The sequence below is a fragment of the Ahaetulla prasina genome, chromosome 2 (genome assembly GCF_028640845.1).
Source record: "Ahaetulla prasina isolate Xishuangbanna chromosome 2, ASM2864084v1, whole genome shotgun sequence".
Classification (NCBI taxonomy): Eukaryota; Metazoa; Chordata; class Lepidosauria; order Squamata; family Colubridae; genus Ahaetulla; species Ahaetulla prasina.
This window is the reverse complement of record NC_080540.1, coordinates 13,282,435-13,299,461: the sequence shown is the minus strand read 5'-3', so window position 1 is coordinate 13,299,461 and position 17,027 is coordinate 13,282,435. Positions and strand designations below refer to the sequence as shown.

Genomic DNA, 17,027 nt, shown 5'->3' with positions numbered 1-17,027 from the left:
AATACAAAGCAATCTGATATTGGTAGTTTCAGAGATAGGTGATGGAATGGAAACAGAATACACTACCTCAGTTTCTCTCTCTCAGAAGATTAAAAAAGTTGTTAGGGTTAGGGTTCTTGCAAAAAAAAAAAGAATTTACAAGTTTAAGAGATCTAGTTTCTTAGCTTGAAATTTACCAAGTAGGCTTGATGAAAATAGAGGCGGACACAGGGTAAAATTCATTTCCCCAACTGGTTCTGTGGGCTGGTCGTGGCAGGGGAAAGATATTGCAAAATTTCCACTACCTGTCAGAACCTGTTGGATTTCAACCCTGAGGCGGACTGACATATACTAAAGATTCTTAAAGTTTTCATATTCATTTTTGTTTTAAAGGTTTTAAATGCTTAAGTAAAAAAAAAAAGAAAAGTATAATTAAATTTTAAATTAAATAATCAACACTGTCAGACTATTTACTGAATCTGCACTACTATTAATCGTTTCATAGTTCCCATCACCAATCTCTTTCCACTTATGACTGTATGACTATAACTTGTTGCTGGCAATCCTTATGATTTATATTGATATACTGACCATCAATTGTGTTGTAAATGTTGTACCTTGATGAACGTATCTTTTCTTTTATGTACACTGAGAGCACATGCACCAAGACAAATTCCTTGTGTGTCCAATCACACTTGGCCAATAAAATTCTATTCTATTCTATTCTATTCTATTTATTGAAATGAAACAAGAGGGGGAATAAGGATGTAAATATGAGAAGAATAAGGAAACGAAGCTGATGTAAAGAAGGAATATATGTTTTATGTCAATGTATGTTACGTATTGTTGTTCCTTTTTGTTAAAAAATAATAATAAAAAAAGAAACTTTTTCCAGTCTTAAACTGGAGTGTAATGGCATGAATTCCAGGAAGCAGCAAAATTAAAATCTTGCAGATGAGGTCAAGATCTGTTGTACACGAAGAATGAACTGGTTTCTTTCTTTCTTTTTGCAGGCATGGCTTTGGTTTTCTTTCTTTTCAACCCTTATTTTAAACTCATTATTGTTAGCTTTTAAACTCCTTTGATTTTTTTTTAAAAATTATATAATTAGCATAACATTATTAAAGACAAAGTAAAGACAAATTAAAGCACCAGGCTGGGGTGGGGCTGCTGCCTACAATAATCAAAGCATGTCATCTTTGGGCCTGAAGCGGCAGGAATAATAAAACTACATCTCCCAGAATGCTTCTCTCCATCCTCCACATATGCTTCCTTCTTTCCTTTTGACAAAGCCATTTCTGACGCACGGAGTAAAAGAGCTTTTCAGGCTGACCCGCACCCCGTTTATTGAAGAAGATGGTGTGACTCATAATTGGTGGTACGTGAAGAGTTGCAAAAGGAAAAGAAAGTGGGCCAGCACTTGCTTTCGGGCGGAGGGGGGGGAGGAGGAGCAGGGGACCCTGGTAGGTGAGAGCAGAAAGCTGGCAAGGAATGGGTTTAACCTAAACAGCATTTGGTAATCAAACTTTCCAAACCAACTACACAGTAATGTCTGGATGGTCCAGATCTCGGAGGACATGTCTGATTTTTCCCCCTTCTTTTCCAATTCAGCCTGCCGTTATGTGGCTAGGAAAATAGCATCGTTCCTACGGCATGAGGATGTGGGAGAGACCATGTTGGCTTGCAAGAACCGGACAACTCTAGCTGGTGAGATAGCTTCAGTCAGTTGGCAAAGTTTCTTGGGGGAAAAGGGTTCAAGAAAAAAAAGGGGGAAAAGAACTCTAGGTTAGGATGGTGTATCTCACTGCCGGTTTTTTTTCTTTTCTTTTGCAGGTATCCCAAAAAATCCAGCAGGGTCTGAATCCATTCCTTGCTTAGCCAGCGAAAAATGTCCTCATGCGGTTACGCCCAAAGTCAAACCCCAGGAACCAAACTCCTGATGAAATAAAATAGAAAGGACAGCAGAGCAGAAAATGACGGTTTGTTTGACAAAATCCTGCGGATGCAGGAAGTGAACAGACCTGAGCATCCCTTATTCTGTCGTCCTCTCGTTGTTCCGCTATGAAAATGAATTTAAATAAAGAAGTGTTTCGTGCTTTAAAAAAAAAAAAGAATGAGCGTTTAACAAAAGATGATTTGGCCGCTGACGAGGGGGGTGAACTTGCAAGGTAGAATTCACATCGATTTCTTTTTGACAGTAATACAAAGCAATCTGATATTGGTAGTTTCAGAGATAGGTGATGGAATGGAAACAGAATACACTACCTCAGTTTCTCTCTCTCAGAAGATTAAAAAAGTTGTTAGGGTTAGGGTTCTTGCAAAAAAAAAAAAGAATTTACAAGTTTAAGAGATCTAGTTTCTTAGCTTGAAATTTACCAAGTAGGCTTGATGAAAAATAGAGGCGGACACAGGGGTAAAATTCATTTCCCCCCCCAACTGGTTCTGTGGGCTGGTCGTGGCAGGGGAAAGATATTGCAAAATTTCCATTCCCGGCCTGCTCTGTGACCAGCCAAAGATGGTATGTGCTGGTTCTCCAAACTACTCAAAATTTCCACTACCTGTCAGAACCTGTTGGATTTCAACCCTGAGGCGGACTGACATATACTAAAGATTCTTAAAGTTTTCATATTCATTTTTGTTTTAAAGGTTTTAAATGCTGTTAACAATGATTTTTAATCTACATTGTAATCTACATTTATGCTATTTTTGTTATTTATTTTACTTATTTAATAACCTGTTATTTATTAATAGCATATTGTTCTTTATATACACACATACATACATAGTATAGTCCTCTATCAATTTAATGCCCCAGGACAAAGAGGAAAAAAAGAACAAAAAAGCATTACAACAAAATTCTCCTTTAACAATTTTGTTGCAATTTTGTCATAGCTGCAGTTTTACGTATATTTGGTCATACCGTTTTCTTTTTAACATATTTTACTAAACTGTGTTTGACATGTTGTTTTCCATCCAAAAATCCTCAGTTACTAGGCAGATCTTTCCTTTTAAAATGTTCTTTTTTAAATGCTTAAGTAAAAAAAAAAAGCTCTTTCTTATTGCTCTGGGATCAAGATCTTAATAATGTACAGTAATCATTCTACATCCCACCTACTCAGCACCTGAGGAAAGGAAGTATATAGATCGATATGGCTAAAACAATATGAGAACTGAAGAAGCTGCTTGGATGAGAAGCATAATGTCTTCAAACAAAAACCAGAAAGTTCAGTTGCCTCTTGAAAAAAAGCATCATAAATAGAGAAATTATTTATATTTTTCCTGTTAGGCAATACATGCTCACCCCACTATACACCATTTTTAAAAATTAATGTATATATAATAAAATACAGTCTCCTGCTAAAGAAAATTGTTACATAAATGCAGAAGAAAGGCCTATACAGGAGCCGGGAAAAGGGTAGCAAAGATTTCATTACATAAAGAGATGGAAGAATGATAGCTAAGATTTAAACCTTGAAGTCTCACGTATAGACACAATGGATTCCTGTATCCCGCAGGTGCTGATCTTTGGCATACATAACACTTAATTTGTTTAAAACATTGCATTTAACTGAGCCCTTCAAGGTTCTGCTGTGAGCCAGATACTGAGATGGTTGCAGCATCCCTGTGGTCAGGCACTTTTTAAAAAAAATTTGCATTTATATCCCGCCCTTCTCCGAAGACTCAGGGCCGCTTACACTATGTCAAGCAATAGTCTTCATCCATTTGTATATTATATACAAAGTCAACTTTTATTGCCCCCAACAATCTGGGTCCTCATTTTACCTACCTTATAAAGGATGGAAGGCTGAGTCAACCTTGGGCCTGAACTTGCAGTAATTGCAAGCAGCTGTGTTAATAACAGACTGTCTTACCAGTCTGAGCCACCAGAGGCAACCAGGATGTATTTACAATTATTACAGCAATCCAGGGGTCACTTGTGACCTTCCCAGCCAGCTTTTAACAAGCAAAGTCAATGGGGGGGGGGGGCAGCTGATTTTGCTTAATGACCACATGCTTAACAACTGCAGTGAGTTGCTTAACAACCTGGGCAAAAAAGGCCATAAAATAGGATGCGACTCACTTAACAACCATCTCACTTAGCAATGAAAATGTTGGTCCCGATTGTGACTGCAAGTTGAGGACTACCTGTACTTATTCTTTCAGTACAGACCTAGATCTGCCATTTCCTCCCTCCCTAGAATTAACCATTTTATTCAATCACTCAGTCAGAACAGAGCTGGAAGGGACCTTGGAGGTCTTCTAGTTCAGACCCCTGCTCAAGCAGGAGACCTTATATCAGTGATGGACCTTTTCCAGACCAAATGGCCAAAACGTGCATGCGCCCAAAATGCAATGCATGTGTGGCCCCCATGCATGTTCCCCACCCCCGCGCATGCACGCGCAGCCCCCTGCATGAGCCCCGCCCCCGTGCAAGCGCACATAACCCCCTGTACGCGCCCCACCCTTGCACATGCGCAGCAGAGCCCCGAAGACTAGCTGGCCTGTGGGAGGCATGCACGCATGCGTAGCGGAGCTGAACTGGGGCAACGGCTCACGTGCCCACAGAGAGGGTGCTGTGTGCCACCTCTGGCACGCATGCCATAGATTCGCCATCACGACCTTATATCATTTCAAACAAGTGACTCTCCAGTCTCTTCTTAAAAACCTCCAGGGATGAAGCACCCACAACTTCTGAAGGCAACCTGTTCCACTGGTTAACTGTCCTCACTGTTACGAAGTTTCTCCTTAATTCTAGGTTGCTTCTCTGCTTGTTTAGTTTCCATCCATTCTTATCCTGCCTACAGGTGCATTAGTAAATAAGTTGACCCCCTCCTCTTTGTGGCAACCTCTCAACTACTGCAATACTGCTATCATGTCACACTTAGGCCTTCTTTTCTCTAGACTGGCCATACCCGGTTCCTGCAACTATTCTTCATATATGTTTTAATCTCCAGGCCTTTAATCATTTTAGTTACTCTTCTTTGCACTTTTTCCAGAGTCTCAACATCTTGTTTGTAATGTGGTGACCAAAACCAGATGCAGTATTCCCGGTGTGACCTTACTAAGGCTTTATAAAACGGTACTAATACTTCACATGATTTTGCCCCTGTTTATACAACCAAGGATTATATTACTGTATTCCTGCAGCATGCTAGCTTTAATCTATTTTTTGAGCACCTTGGAAACAAAATGGCCTTCCTTGCTTCGTGACCATCATTAAGTTGAAGTTCACTAAGTACAATGGATGATGTGGCCCCAATACTTTTTTTCTCTTTTTTCTTTTTATAACTCTAAGCCTTCTCTACTTTCAGCCAATAAAGTGATCATGCCTGCACATTTCAGACTGGAAGCATTTCAATCTCAAAATGATTTCAGCAGTCATCTCTTCCAATCCTTCCCTAATCCTTCCTTAATAGATTCACTGCAGAGTTAAACAGGTTAAACAGCATAGTTGCAAAACTATATGGATTACTATCAGCTTTCTTTTCTTATTGTGACTCACTTTGTTTCTCCAGAGCTTCTCGTCTTATATGCTATGGTTTCTATGATAAGAGTACAAATATCAAACTGCACTAGTGAGAGAGTTATGATCAGATCCAATCTTACATTAAGGCATTTATCATTTTCGAGGATTGATTTTATTTTGATTACTAATGACTTGTATTCTAGAGTGAAGAAGACGAAGATTTGTTCAAGAATTTTATCTGATCATAGTCCAGTTTGGATTGAATTTGATCGGGAAAAGGAGGCTAGGAGATCATGGAGGTTGAATGAGAATTTGTTTAAATATGAACAAAATGTAAATGAATGTAAAAAACAAATGAAAGAATTTTTTATTATGAATATGAAAAAAGAGACATCTATAGAGATGATTTGGGACTCCAGTAAGGCTTATATGAGAGGAAATCTTATACAAATGAATATTAAATACAAAAATAAATTGCAGAAAAAGAAAAAGGAACTGGAAGAGGAAATTAAAAAGAAAGAACAATTATTGATAAATAGCCCAGGAAATAGTAAAATAAAAGAATCAATAAATATATTGAGAGGTCAGTTTAATATGTTGATGGCAGATCAAGTAGCAATTAATTTACAATATGTAAAACATAATATGTTTAATAATGCCAATAAGCCAGGAAGATGGCTTGCCTATTTAATAAGGAAAAACAGAAAATCACGAACGATTGATAAAATAGAATATAGGGTAAGGAAGTTTATCAAAAGAACTTGATTAAAAAGCATTTTAGAGTATTATAGTAAGTTATATTCTAGGGATATGGTTGATGATACAGAGATAGAAAGATATTTACAACAACAAAATATTTGTGAGCTTACAGAAAATCAAAGAGAAGAATTGAATCAATTAATTACTTCAGAGGAAATTTTCTTAGCAATTAAACAACTTAAAATCGGTAAAGCACCAGGAACAGATGGTTTAACAGCTGTTTATTATAAAATTTACAAAATGAGATGGTTGAACCACTTAAAGAGTTATTTAATAAAATTCAAATGGGAGGAGATGTTCCCCCTTCATGGAGGACAGCCTTTATTTCGTTAATACCGAAGGAAGATCGAGATGGTATTAAAGCAGAGAATTATAGGCCTATATCACTTTTAAATACTGATTACAAGATATTTACCAAGATATTGGCTAATAGATTAATGCCAGTGATGAATCAAATAATTCATAATGATCAGTCAGGATTTATTAAGGGTAGGCAGATGAGATATAATGTGAGGCAAATCGTAAATTTACTTGAATATTTGGAACGAAACAACCAAGTATCAGCGGCATTCCTTTTTGGATGCTGAAATAGCTTTTGATAGATTGGATTGGCAGTTTTTGTTTAAAGTAATAGAAAAAATGCAATTTGGGGATTATTTTATTCGTGCAATTAAAGCAATATATCAGAAGCAAACAGCACAAATAATAGTAAATGGTGGGTTAACAGAAACTTTTAAAATTGAGAAAGGGACGAGACAGGGATGTCCCTTGTCCCCATTACTTTTTATTTTAACTTTAGAAATTCTTCTGAATAACATACGTGGTTCCGATCGAATAAAGGGAATTAGAGTTAAACATCAAGATTATAGATTAAGAGCTTTTGCAGATGACCTGGTTGTTACTGTATCTCAACCAATATACTCAGTAACTGGTTTAAAAGATATAATTGGTCAGTATGGTAAAGTATCTGGATTTAAGGTGAATCAGCAAAAGACAAAGATGATAACTAAAAATATGAATATACAACAAAAAGAAGAGTTAGAAAGAACTTCAGGTTTTGAAATCGTTAAAAAGGTTAAATATTTAGGAATATATATTACAGCTTCAAATGTTAAATTATACAAAAATAATTATGAGGTATTGTGGCAGAAGGTATGGAAAGAAATGGAGAGTTGGAAGAAGTTACAACTATCTTTGCTGGGAAGAATAGCGGCTATAAAATGAATGTTTTGCCCAGGTTTTTGTTTTGTTTCAAATGATACCGGTGTTTAAGAATGATATTAAATTACAGGAATGGCAAAAGGGATTAGTAAATTTGTATGGATGGGCAAAAACCAAGAATAAAATTAAAAGTAATGCAGGATATAAGGGAAAGGGGGTCTTAAAATGCCTAATTTAAAATTGTATTATGAAGCAGTTGTTTTATCATTAATTACTGATTGGATTAATTTAACTGAGGAAAGAGTTCTGAATATAGAAGGTTATGGTTTGTTATATGGGTGGCATGCCTATTTATTATATGATAAGAAAGTTGATAAAATATTTAAAAATAATATAATTAGAAATGCATTATTGAGGGTTTGGAGGAAATATCAATACAAATTAGATGGAAAGATTCCAATATGGGCAAACCCGAGACACATGATAGAAAATATAAATATATATCAAAAGATGGAGGTAGTTACTTATAAAGAACTTCTTTGTATGGAAAAGGGGGAGTTACAATTAAAATCTAGAGAAAAGATGGGGGAAGAAGGGAAAAATTATACATGGTTCCAATATGGACAACTACAAGCTAGATGGAAATTAGATCAAAAAATAGGTGTTAAGCAAATTGAGGATAATTTGTTAAAACAAATGAGAGATCAAGGTCAACAGCATATTAAGAGGTTGTATAATGTATTAGTAGAAATAGATTCAGAGACTGATTTGGTTAAGGATTGTATGATTAAGTGGGCACAAAATTTTCAGCAACCAATAATGTTGGAAACTTGGGAAAGAATTTGGGTGAGGAATGTTAAATTTACACAAGCGCAAAATATGAGAGAAAATTTTATAAGATGTTTTATAGATGGCATTTAGACCCCCAAAAATTGTCATGTATGTATCCTAATGTACAGGCTAAATGCTGGAGATGTGATTGTGAAGATGCTACTTATTATCATATATGGTGGACTTGCAAAAAAGTTAAAGCATTTTGGATTAAAGTATGGTGGATCATGCAGAATATTTTGAAAAAGAAGATTAAGTTTACCCCGCAGTTCTTTTACTAGGAATAATTATGGATTGTACAGCTATAGAGACTAAATTGATTCTGAACTTAATAACAGCCGCAAGACTTTTGATTGCTCAATATTGGAAGAAAGAAGAATTACCTACAATTGAAGAATGGACTCTTAAAGTATCAAATCTGGCAGAAATGGCAAAAATCTCTGCTTACTTGAAAGACTATACACAAGAAAAATATATTTTAGAATGGAAAATGTGGATTGATTATATTCAAAATAAGTATCAGATAAAAAAATATCAAATAGCATATGAGTAAATTTAGGAATAATTTGTATTAGATATATTTTGAAGGAGAGGGAATTGAGAGTGTGAATAAGCGTGGAGAGACTAGAGATTATAATTTAGGAATTATTTTAGATTATGATTGTTAGTTTTGATACCCTGCATTTTGTTCTGGGAAGTCGGGGTGGGGGGTGGGGGGTAAAGGGGAAGGGAATTGGGGGGTTGAGGTTAGTGATGGAGTGATGGTTAATGTACAGGGATTATTGAAGATGTATAAATATAATTAATGTAGGGTCGGGTCTGACCAGTTGCCATTTTAGAACGGTGGGGAGGGAAAAAAGAGAGAGTAGGAGGTAGGAAAGAGGAGAAGAGGAAGGAAGAGGGGTAGAAGAGGGAGAAGAGTGTAGGGTGGAGGGAGGAGAGGAGATAGATAAGAGAAGGAGAGGAAGGTTTGGAAAGTAAAAGAAGGTAGAAGAGGGAAGAAGGTTAAAAAGGGGGGTGGTGACTGGGCAGGCCCGACTAATTGTATATAACTGTACATTGGATGAATTATTTGACAAGATTGTAAAAATAAAACTTTTTTATAAAAAAAAAAAAAAAAGGCATTATGTTTCCTCAATTATGGTTCATAAAAGATCCAGATGTTCTAGTATATCACAAGTTGAACATGCACTAAGAGTGTCGTGCAGTTGCAAAAAGGTAAATGCTATTTGGGGATATACTAATAGGAACAGAAGTACGGTTCACAGAAATAAATAGGCTTTGCATTGACTATTGTGTGACAAAGCAGTCTTCTGATATTTGGAGTTGTTATAAAAAGGAGGGACTAAATTTGTTTTTTTTGGGGGGGGAGGGGAGGCTACAGAGGGCAGGAGTAGAATATGGATTGGGCCTGCAGGGAAGTAGATTCAGGTTGGATACCAAGAGGAAGAATTTCTTGACAGTAACATCTATCAACCAATAGAATACAGTAGGTTGCCCCCTGAATTGGTATAGTCACTTTCACTGGAAGCTTTTAAACATCTGTTCAAAATGCTTTAGCAGATCTTGCACCGAATAGTATTTGGAACAGATGACCTCCAATCCCCCTTTCATTTCTGATTTTACTTATGATTTTATGATTTTACTCCCCTTCAACCATGCTCCATAATTTCCCTTGGATTAAGCATTCTTCATTAGCGTGTAACCAAGGTTAACTGGGGATTCCATATTAAAATCTCTGCTAACTGCAACTGGCAATCCATCTGGGTTTAGGGGACATTTAACTCGAGAGGAGCCTTGCATCACTGTTAAAACTTTGCATGATTCTGAAAGAGATTGAAGAAGACACTTGGTTGCCTTAATTTGCTCCATGCAGTCGGTATATATATCTTCTGGCAGAGAAAAGTAAGAGTAGATCAGGGACCCCAAAATTTCAACTCACTGAACCCTTCATGAAATTTCAGATTGTTCATCATCCCACCATTATATGAAAATAATTTAATAAATACAATTTTAACTAAATGTACTACAAAAACGATTACTACCACTGCTAATAATAACGTTTAGTCTCATCGACCCTTGCATGATGGAGGGAAGAAAAAAATAATCCAGAAATAAACAGACAAATTACATTATCTATAGAAAGAGAAAGCCAGAACATTAATAACACATAATTTTTCTCCCGAGTCTTAAACTTAAACTGAATTCCAGGAAGGAGCAAAAATAAAACCTTATATATGAGATCAAAGATTCTTGGAAGAACTGGTTTCATTCTTTCTTTTCGCACCTTTGGCTTTTCCTTTCTTTCCTTTATATTAGTTGTTAGTTTTTAATCTCCTTTAAAAAAAATTAAATTTTAAAAAATTAAACAAAATTAACTACACACTCACTCACACAATATTATTAAAGACAGCAACACTAATTTAAGGGCGTGCATTAAGTGCACCAGTGTGCCTACCGTCTGATATTCCTGTTTACTTACTCGAATTATGTTTATACTTTTACCGGCTATTTTATATATGCTTGACAAAATAAATAAATAAATAAAAATAATCTGGCCGGCTGCTGCCTACAGTAATCAAAGCTTGCCATCTACGGATCAGGGATACTAAAACTACATCTCCCACAATGCTTCTCTCCACCCTTCGCGTCTGCTTCCTCCCTACATCTTTCGACATAGCCATTTCTGCCGCACGGAGCTCTCCAGGCCGACCGGCTCCCCATTTCTTCAAATAGATGGCGTGACGCATAATTGGTGGTAGGTGAAAGGGTTGCAGAAAAGAAAAGAAAAGAAAAGAAAGCCAGCGATCATTTTGCAGCTGGGGGAGGGGGAAGCTTGGGAGCCTGGCAGGTGGAAGCAGAAAGCTGGGAATGATGAATCTCTTAAGGTTGGAAGGAACTGTAGGAATTTAGCACCCACCCCCCTCCTAGAAGAATGACATATTCTAGGAAATATTTAAAAAAGCAGAATATTATACCTTCCTGGATGAGAAAAGGAGAAACATGCTCTTGGAAAGCGGCCCCCACCTTTGTTAATAGCCCCAGAAAGACAAAAGACATCTTATCTACAACACAGAAGACCTTCAGCTCCAGGGTGATGGGATTAAGACATGGCCCTCAGGACATGATAGGATTAGCCTCTACCCATCTCACCACATGGCACCTGGAAAGGTTACATCAGCCAGCAAGGCTAGCTAAGACCCCCACCCCCTAGGAGTCTGACAGCCAATCAGGATACTCTTCCTGTGCCCCAGAAAGTTCAAAGCTCAGAAAAAGCATAAAACCAGGGAGCACACCGGATCTCAGCCCCTTTTCTGTTCAGGATCTCAAGCCATGTGATCCTGGCCACCATTAAACCATCTTTCCAAGCAGTCTCCATGTTTCCAGTGTCTTTGTCCCCACTTGGAACTGAACCCAGATGGATATTTCTTCCAACAGAACAACAGGAGGTTTAACCCAAACAGCATCTAGGGACCAGATTCCCCCAAAATAAATACACAGAGGTGGTCCCGATAGTCCAGATCTTGGAGGATATTCCTGATTTCTTTTTCCCTTTCCAATTTCAGCCTGTCGCTATGTGGCTAGCAGAATAGCATCGCTCCTGCGCCAAGGGGATCTGGCCGAGAGCATGTTGGCTTCCAAGAACAAGACATGACGAACTGGTAAGACAGAGACACCCCGCTTTCCAGTGGCCAGCCAAGTCTCCTTAAGGGAAAAGGGTTAGGAATAGTAGGAAATGCAAAAGAGATATGAAAAAAAAAGAAAAGAAAAGGCTATGCTAGGAGCTGGATGGCCCCGCTGTGTATCTCACTCCTGTCTTTTCTTGTAGGCATCCCCAAAAAGCCAGCAGGGTCTCCATCCATTCCTTACTCGGCCAGCGAAAAATATCCTCATGCGGCTACTTCCAAAGATGGGACTCAGGAACCAAAGTCATGATGAAATAAAATAAAAAAGGACAGCAAAGCGGAAAATGACGGCTTGTTTGACAAAATCCTGCAGATGCAGGAAGTGAACAGACCTGAGAATCCCTTATTCTGTCCTCTTGTTGTCCCAGTATGAAAATAAACTTAAATAAAGAAGTGTTTTATGCATTTAAAAGAAAGAGTGAGTGTTTAAGAAAAGGTGATTTGGCTGCTGATGGGGTGTGTGTGTGATTTTGTTCACATTAATTCCTCTTTGACAGTAATACGGAGCAATCTGAGATTGGGAGGTAGAGATTTCATTTGGCAAATTGTGGTAATGGAATGGAATACAGTATTGTACATTTTCTCTCCCTCAGAAGATAAAAAAGTTCTGTCTTGCATAAAAGAATCACAGGTTTAAGGGATCTACTTTGTTATTTAATAGAATTTGAGATTTACCAAGCAGGTTTGATGAAAAACACTGGCGGACTGACATTACTAAAATTTGTTAAAGTTTTCATATTCAGATTTGTTTTAAGTGCTGCTTCATACTGTTACTGTGAATTTTATCTTCATGAAGCATACATTTTTTTACTTGTTTTATTTAATAATCTTATTAATAGCATATTGTTATTTTTACATATACACAAATACTCATGAACATATATCCCTCTAGTTAATGCAACAAGGCTTTGTTGCCTTTTGTCATAACTTTTTACTCTTGTTTTTAAAATATTTTCCAGAGCTTTAGTATTTTAATTATGCTTTTTCTCATGGTTGTGAGAAAAATATAGTAATCATTCAATATCCCACCTGCTCAGTACCTGACAAAAGGAAGTAAATATATAAATATGGCTGCAACAAACTGAAAAACTATCTTTCCTGTTAGGCAATGTTCACCCACTATACAACATTTTAAAAAAATCATATATCTACAATAAAATAGTCTCCAACTAAAGAAGCTTCTTACATAAATACAGGAAAAATACTAAACAATATTGTAGTAAAGGAAAAGGGTAGCAAAAACTTCATTCATAAAAAGATGTAAGAAAAATACCTAAGACCCATAGAGATACAGATGTATTCTGCAGCTGATTTTCTGCATAGATACCATTTCTAATTTGCTTTAAACAATTTTAAAACACAGTTTTATGTAACTCTGCTGAATCCATGAAGGTTCTGCTATTAGCCAGACACTGAATGTTAAGAGTTGAGTATTAAAAAAAGATCAAGCTTTTAAAAAGTCTGATAATTTTAGGACTGAGCAAAAATCTTTTAGATCTTTTAAGAGTACAATGCCTGGAAGGAATCTGTGGTTTGAACTGACCCACAAACCAGCCACATCATTGTTATTGGCTCCGATGGAAAGGGTCCGCAACTTGGGCGTCCTGGATGGACGGCTGTCTTTCGAAGATCATTTGACGGCCGTCTCCAGGAGAGCTTTTTACCAGGTTCGCCTGGTTCGCCAGTTGCGCCCCTTTCTAGACCGGGTGCCCTATGCACGGTCACCACGTTACATCTTGCTTGGATTACTGCAATGCTCTCTACATGGGGCTCCCTTGAAGAGAACTGAGGCTTCAGTTGGTTCAGAGCGCAGCTGCGCGGGTAAGAGAGGGAGCCCCTCGTGGCTCCCACGTGACACCTCTCCTGCGCAGACTGCACTGGCTACCTGTGGCCTCTCGGGTGCGCTTCAAGATTTTGGTGACCATCTTCAAAGTGCTCCATGGCATAGGGCCGGGTTACTTACGGGACCGCCTGCTGCCACCGAATACCTCCCACCACACGCTCTCACAGGAGGGACTCCTCAGGTGCCGTCCGCCAGGCACTGCCGACTGGCGACACCCAGGAAGGGCCTTCTGTGGGGGCTCCCACCCTCTGGAACGAGCTCCCCAGGATTACGCCAACTTCCCGACCTCCGAACCTTCCGCGAGCTTAAGACACATCTATTTATCCGCAGGGCTGGCCTAGGGTTTGATTTTTATAAATTTAATTTTAATGGGGTTTTGTATTTTAACTATAGTTTTAAATTTGGCCTAATGGAATAAGTTTTTTAAATGTTGTTTTAACATGTATTTATATTATATTTTATGTTTTATAAGGCTGTAAACCACCCTGAGTCCTTCGGGAGATATAAAAGTTTGAATAATAAATAATAAATAAATAAATAAATCATTTTTTTTTCTGATTTATGAGAAAATCTGAATCTCCTTTGCTGAACTATTTTAAGGAACAGTAACATTGAATTGGCAGGAATCTTAATGAAAAGCTGCAAACTTATGTTGCATTTTTGAATGCTTGTGCATGTCATCGCAGATAGATTCATTTTATGCCTTCCATTATTTTGTGCAACCCAAGGTGGAGTGACAGGATAAAAAAAGATAAAAAAAACTAAATTTCTTCCTTGGGGGGGAAAAAAAAGGCTACTTGCCTTTTGAAAAAGCACCTTTGAGACAACTATGACATGCATGATTGAGAACATCCACAAACATTTTACCCATCCTTTAATAGATTATCATGTTAATTACCCATACAATTAGATTTTGCAACATTACAAAAGTGTGGAGGGGGGAACTGGCAGATCTGTAATATTTACATTTTTATTTTCAGAAAGTTCATTCACTATAAATCAGTGAGGTTTGGTTACAGTACTGAATGGATTGAAATTAAGAAATAATGCTAATTAATTCAATTTTATTGATAAGAATATTCAAACTATTGATTTCCTCAGAATGACCACTAGTAGAATGTATACTTTTTGAACGATACGATCTTTAAAAAGTTAACCTTTAAGGCAGCCCATTCAAACACCGAATGCTAAGAGTTGATATTAAAAAAAGATCAAGCTTTTAAAAAGTCTGATAATTTTAGGACTGAGCAAAAATCTTTTAGATCTTTTAAGAGTACAATGCCTGGAAGGAATCTGTGGTTTGAACTGACCCACAAACCAGCCACATCATTGTTATTGGCTCCGATGGAAAGGGTCCGCAACTTGGGCGTCCTGGATGGACGGCTGTCTTTCGAAGATCATTTGACGGCCGTCTCCAGGAGAGCTTTTTACCAGGTTCGCCTGGTTCGCCAGTTGCGCCCCTTTCTAGACCGGGGTGCCCTATGCACGGTCACTCACGCGCTCGTTACATCTTGCTTGGATTACTGCAATGCTCTCTACATGGGGCTCCCCTTGAAGAGAATCCGGAGGCTTCAGTTGGTTCAGAACGCAGCTGCGCGGGTAATAGAGGGAGCCCCTCGTGGCTCCCACGTGACACCTCTCCTGCGCAGACTGCACTGGCTACCTGTGGCCTCTCGGGTGCGCTTCAAGATTTTGGTGACCATCTTCAAAGTGCTCCATGGCATAGGGCCGGGTTACTTACGGGACCGCCTGCTGCCACCGAATACCTCCCACCGACCCGTACGCTCTCACAGGGAGGGACTCCTCAGGGTGCCGTCCGCCAGGCACTGCCGACTGGCGACACCCAGGGGAAGGGCCTTCTCTGTGGGGGCTCCCACCCTCTGGAACGAGCTCCCCCAGGATTACGTCAACTTCCCGACCTCCGAACCTTCCGCCGCGAGCTTAAGACACATCTATTTATCCGTGCAGGGCTGGCCTAGGGTTTGATTTTTTATAAATTTAATTTTAATGGGGTTTTGTATTTTAACTATAGTTTTAAATTTGGCCTAATGGAATAAGTTTTTTAAATGTTGTTTTAACATGTATTTATATTATATTTTATGTTTTATAAGGCTGTAAACCACCCTGAGTCCTTCGGGAGATATAAAAGTTTGAATAATAAATAATAAATAAATAAATAAATCATTTTTTTTTCTGATTTATGAGAAAATCTGAATCTCCTTTGCTGAACTATTTTAAGGAACAGTAACATTGAATTGGCCGGAATCTTAATGAAAAGCTGCAAACTTATGTTGCATTTTTGAATGCTTGTGCATGTCATCGCAGATAGATTCATTTTATGCCTTCCATTATTTTGTGCAACCCAAGGTGGAGTGACAGGATAAAAAAAGATAAAAAAACTAAATTTCTTCCTGGGGAGGAAAAAAAAGGCTACTTGCCTTTTGAAAAAGCACCTTTGAGACAACTATGACCTGCATGACTGAGAACATCCACAAACATTTTACCCATCCTTTAATAGATTATCGTGTTAATTACCCATACAATTAGATTTTGCAACATTACAAAAGTGTGGAGGGGGGAACTGGCAGATCTGTAACATTTACATTTTTATTTTCAGAAAGTTCATTCACTATAAATCAGTGAGGTTTGGTTACAGTACTGAATGGATTGAAATTAAGAAATAATGCTAATTAATTCAATTTTATTGATAAGAATATTCAAACTATTGATTTCCTCAGAATGACCACTAGTAGAATGTATACTTTTTGAACGGTACGATCTTTAAAAAGTTAACCTTTAAGGCAGCCCATTCAAACACCGTAAAAATCTTAAATGTGAAAATAAAACAAAAAAAAACTACAACTCCCAGGAGCACAGCGAACGAAGCAGCAGACGCATGCGCCGCTCATCTAGCGGTTTTAAAAAGCTTTTCGTACGCATGCGCGCGTCACGTTTAAATACTCCAACGCACGTGGTCGGGATAGGGCTTACCTGGTTCCCCCACCCTCACAGAATTCGTTGGCGCACAGCGAAGGAAGATCCGTCCGTCGTTCTACAATTCAACGCATGACGAGAAGCGCCCTAACCACCTGTCGGGCCTACGCACGCGCACTTCCGTCCAACGTTTGACAACCCCCCCCCTTATAAACTGCCCTCCTCGAGGCGTTCGTTTGCCGCATGACGGGACCTACGCATGCGCACTTCTTTCCCGATGCGCTTCCGCTATACCCTTCCGTTCCGTTGGTGGGTATGCCGGTCGGGTCCCGCCTCGTCCCTCTCATGGTTGGGCAGAAGAGGAAAG

General features: G+C 38.3%; 1 protein-coding gene and 1 long non-coding RNA gene across 3 annotated transcripts in view; one reads left to right on the top strand and one right to left on the bottom strand.

Moving 5' to 3' along the window:
* Window positions 1-16,954, bottom strand: part of FKBPL (FKBP prolyl isomerase like) — a 39,162-nt gene extending 22,208 nt beyond the window's left edge. The window contains exon 1 of one of the 2 annotated variants that reach the window (XM_058171700.1): window positions 16,718-16,954. The gene's annotated coding sequence lies outside the window, so the exon portion shown is untranslated. The remainder of the gene's footprint in view (window positions 1-16,717) is intronic. The other variant, XM_058171699.1, reaches the window with a different exon arrangement.
* LOC131192527 (uncharacterized) lies at window positions 1,218-12,299 on the top strand. Its single transcript, XR_009153745.1, has 5 exons — window positions 1,218-1,357; window positions 1,591-1,686; window positions 1,813-2,147; window positions 11,764-11,859; window positions 12,027-12,299. It is a non-coding gene; the product is annotated as an uncharacterized LOC131192527 (long non-coding RNA).
* Window positions 16,955-17,027: the final 73 nt, after the last annotated feature.